The sequence below is a fragment of the Phalangium opilio genome, unplaced genomic scaffold (genome assembly GCF_054372755.1).
Source record: "Phalangium opilio isolate 3A_F unplaced genomic scaffold, DU_Popi_V2 ptg000022l_1, whole genome shotgun sequence".
NCBI lineage: Eukaryota > Metazoa > Arthropoda > Arachnida > Opiliones > Phalangiidae > Phalangium > Phalangium opilio.
In genome coordinates this window covers 3,990,294-3,995,688 of record NW_028324154.1, presented here as the reverse complement: position 1 = coordinate 3,995,688, position 5,395 = coordinate 3,990,294, and positions in this window count along the sequence as shown.

Genomic DNA, 5,395 nt, shown 5'->3' with positions numbered 1-5,395 from the left:
CAAGTACCTACAAGCACCCACAAGTACCTACAAGTACCCACAAGTACCTACAAGCACCCACAAGTACCTACAAGCACCCACAAGTACCCACAAGTACCTACAAACACCCACAACCACCTACAAGTACCAACAAGCACCCACAAACACCTACAAACACCCACAAGCACCCACAAGCACCCACAAGTACCCACAAGTACCTACAAGTACTCGGGGAAGTACCCACAAGTACCCGGGGCAAGCACCCACAAGTACCCGGGGCAAGCACCCACAAGTACCTACAAGCACCCACAAGTACCTACAAGCACCCACAAGTACCTACAAGCACCCACAAGTACCTACAAGTACCTACAAGCACCCACAAGTACCTACTAGTACCCAGAAGTACCTACAAGCACCCACAAGTATCTACAAGCACCCACAAGTACCTACAAGTACCTACAAGCACCCACAAGTACCTACTAGTACCCAGAAGTACCTACAAGCACCCACAAGTACCTACAAGCACCCACAAGTACCTACAAGTACTCGGGGAAGTACCCACAAGTACCCGGGGCAAGCCCCACAAGTACCCGGGGCAAGCACTCACAAGTACCCGGGGCAAGCACCCACAAGTACCCGGGGCAAGCCCCCACAAGTACCCGGGGCAAGCACCCACAAGTACCTACAAGCACCCACAAGTACCTACAAGCACCCACAAGTACCTACAAGCACCCACAAGTACCTACAAGCACTCACAAGTACCCACAAGTACCTACAAACACCCACACGTACCCACAAGTACCTATATGAACTCACAAGTACCCACAAGGACCTACAAGCACCCACAAGTACCTACAAGTACCCACAAGTACCTACAAGCACCCACAAGCACCCACAAGTACCCACTAGCACCCACAAGTACCTACAAGCACCCACAAGTACCTACAAGCACCCACAAGTACCCACAAGCAAATACAAGTACCCATAAGCACCTACAAGTACCCACAAGCACCTACAAGCACCCACAAATACCTACAAGCACCCACAAGCACCTACAAGCACCCACAAGTACCTACAAGTACTCGGGGAAGTACCCACAAGTACCCGGGGCAAGCCCCACAAGTACCCGGGGCAAGCACCCACAAGTACCCGGGGCAAGCACCCACAAGTACCCGGGGCAAGCCCCCACAAGTACCCGGGGCAAGCACCCACAAGTACCCGGGGCAAGCCCCCACAAGTACCCGGGGCAAGCACCCACAAGTACCTACAAGCACCCACAAGTACCTACAAGCACCCGCAAGTACCTACAAGCACCCACAAGTACCTACAAGCACTCACAAGTACCCACAAGTACCTACAAACACCCACACGTACCCACAAGTACCTATATGAACCCACAAGTACCCACAAGTACCTACAAGCACCCACAAGTACCTACAAGTACCCACAAGTACCTACAAGCACCCACAAGTACCTACAAGCACCCACAAGTACCCACAAGTACCTACAAACACCCACAACCACCTACAAGTACCAACAAGCACCCACAAACACCTACAAACACCCACAAGCACCCACAAGCACCCACAAGTACCCACAAGTACCTACTAGTACCCAGAAGTACCTACAAGCACCCACAAGTATCTACAAGCACCCACAAGTACTACAAGCACCCACAAGTACCTACAAGCACCCACAAGCACCCACAAGCACCCACAAGACCTACAAGCACCCACAAGTACCCATAAGTACCCACAAGTACCCAGAAGTACCTACAAGCACCCAGAAGTACCTACAAGCACCCACAAGTACCCTCAAGTACCCTCAAGTACCTACAAGCACCCACAAGTACCTACAAGCACCCACAAGCACCTACAAGCACCCACAAGCACCTACAAGCACCCACAAGTACCTACAAGCACCCACAAGCACCTACAAGCACCCACAAGCACCTACAAGCACCCACAAGCACCTACAAGCACCCACAAGCACCTACAAGCACCCACAAGTACCTACAAGTACTCGGGGAAGTACCCACAAGTACCCGGGGCAAGCCCCACAAGTACCCGGGGCAAGCACCCACAAGTACCCGGGGCAAGCACCCACAAGTACCCGGGGCAAGCCCCCACAAGTACCCGGGGCAAGCACCCACAAGTACCCGGGGCAAGCCCCCACAAGTACCCGGGGCAAGCACCCACAAGTACCTACAAGCACCCACAAGTACCTACAAGCACCCGCAAGTACCTACAAGCACCCACAAGTACCTACAAGCACTCACAAGTACCCACAAGTACCTACAAACACCCACACGTACCCACAAGTACCTATATGAACCCACAAGTACCCACAAGTACCTACAAGCACCCACAAGTACCTACAAGTACCCACAAGTACCTACAAGCACCCACAAGTACCTACAAGCACCCACAAGTACCCACAAGTACCTACAAACACCCACAACCACCTACAAGTACCAACAAGCACCCACAAACACCTACAAACACCCACAAGCACCCACAAGCACCCACAAGTACCCACAAGTACCTACTAGTACCCAGAAGTACCTACAAGCACCCACAAGTATCTACAAGCACCCACAAGTACTACAAGCACCCACAAGTACCTACAAGCACCCACAAGCACCCACAAGCACCCACAAGACCTACAAGCACCCACAAGTACCCATAAGTACCCACAAGTACCCAGAAGTACCTACAAGCACCCAGAAGTACCTACAAGCACCCACAAGTACCCTCAAGTACCCTCAAGTACCTACAAGCACCCACAAGTACCTACAAGCACCCACAAGCACCTACAAGCACCCACAAGCACCTACAAGCACCCACAAGTACCTACAAGCACCCACAAGCACCTACAAGCACCCACAAGCACCTACAAGCACCCACAAGCACCTACAAGCACCCACAAGCACCTACAAGCACCCACAAGTACCTACAAGTACTCGGGGAAGTACCCACAAGTACCCGGGGCAAGCCCCACAAGTACCCGGGGCAAGCACCCACAAGTACCCGGGGCAAGCACCCACAAGTACCCGGGGCAAGCCCCCACAAGTACCCGGGGCAAGCACCCACAAGTACCCGGGGCAAGCCCCCACAAGTACCCGGGGCAAGCACCCACAAGTACCTACAAGCACCCACAAGTACCTACAAGCACCCGCAAGTACCTACAAGCACCCACAAGTACCTACAAGCACTCACAAGTACCCACAAGTACCTACAAACACCCACACGTACCCACAAGTACCTATATGAACCCACAAGTACCCACAAGTACCTACAAGCACCCACAAGTACCTACAAGTACCCACAAGTACCTACAAGCACCCACAAGTACCTACAAGCACCCACAAGTACCCACAAGTACCTACAAACACCCACAACCACCTACAAGTACCAACAAGCACCCACAAACACCTACAAACACCCACAAGCACCCACAAGCACCCACAAGTACCCACAAGTACCTACTAGTACCCAGAAGTACCTACAAGCACCCACAAGTATCTACAAGCACCCACAAGTACTACAAGCACCCACAAGTACCTACAAGCACCCACAAGCACCCACAAGCACCCACAAGACCTACAAGCACCCACAAGTACCCATAAGTACCCACAAGTACCCAGAAGTACCTACAAGCACCCAGAAGTACCTACAAGCACCCACAAGTACCCTCAAGTACCCTCAAGTACCTACAAGCACCCACAAGTACCTACAAGCACCCACAAGCACCTACAAGCACCCACAAGCACCTACAAGCACCCACAAGTACCTACAAGCACCCACAAGCACCTACAAGCACCCACAAGCACCTACAAGCACCCACAAGCACCTACAAGCACCCACAAGCACCTACAAGCACCCACAAGTACCTACAAGTACTCGGGGAAGTACCCACAAGTACCCGGGGCAAGCCCCACAAGTACCCGGGGCAAGCACCCACAAGTACCCGGGGCAAGCACCCACAAGTACCCGGGGCAAGCCCCCACAAGTACCCGGGGCAAGCACCCACAAGTACCCGGGGCAAGCCCCCACAAGTACCCGGGGCAAGCACCCACAAGTACCTACAAGCACCCACAAGTACCTACAAGCACCCGCAAGTACCTACAAGCACCCACAAGTACCTACAAGCACTCACAAGTACCCACAAGTACCTACAAACACCCACACGTACCCACAAGTACCTATATGAACCCACAAGTACCCACAAGTACCTACAAGCACCCACAAGTACCTACAAGTACCCACAAGTACCTACAAGCACCCACAAGTACCTACAAGCACCCACAAGTACCCACAAGTACCTACAAACACCCACAACCACCTACAAGTACCAACAAGCACCCACAAACACCTACAAACACCCACAAGCACCCACAAGCACCCACAAGTACCCACAAGTACCTACTAGTACCCAGAAGTACCTACAAGCACCCACAAGTATCTACAAGCACCCACAAGTACTACAAGCACCCACAAGTACCTACAAGCACCCACAAGCACCCACAAGCACCCACAAGACCTACAAGCACCCACAAGTACCCATAAGTACCCACAAGTACCCAGAAGTACCTACAAGCACCCAGAAGTACCTACAAGCACCCACAAGTACCCTCAAGTACCCTCAAGTACCTACAAGCACCCACAAGTACCTACAAGCACCCACAAGCACCTACAAGCACCCACAAGCACCTACAAGCACCCACAAGTACCTACAAGCACCCACAAGTACCTACAAGCACCCACAAGTACCTACAAGTACCTACAAGCACCCACAAGTACCTACTAGTACCCAGAAGTACCTACAAGCACCCACAAGTATCTACAAGCACCCACAAGTACCTACAAGTACCTACAAGCACCCACAAGTACCTACTAGTACCCAGAAGTACCTACAAGCACCCACAAGTACCTACAAGCACCCACAAGTACCTACAAGTACTCGGGGAAGTACCCACAAGTACCCGGGGCAAGCCCCACAAGTACCCGGGGCAAGCACTCACAAGTACCCGGGGCAAGCACCCACAAGTACCCGGGGCAAGCCCCCACAAGTACCCGGGGCAAGCACCCACAAGTACCTACAAGCACCCACAAGTACCTACAAGCACCCACAAGTACCTACAAGCACCCACAAGTACCTACAAGCACCCACAAGTACCTACAAGCACTCACAAGTACCCACAAGTACCTACAAACACCCACACGTACCCACAAGTACCTATATGAACCCACAAGTACCCACAAGGACCTACAAGCACCCACAAGTACCTACAAGTACCCACAAGTACCTACAAGCACCCACAAGCACCCACAAGTACCCACTAGCACCCACAAGTACCTACAAGCACCCACAAGTACCTACAAGCACCCACAAGTACCCACAAGCAAATACAAGT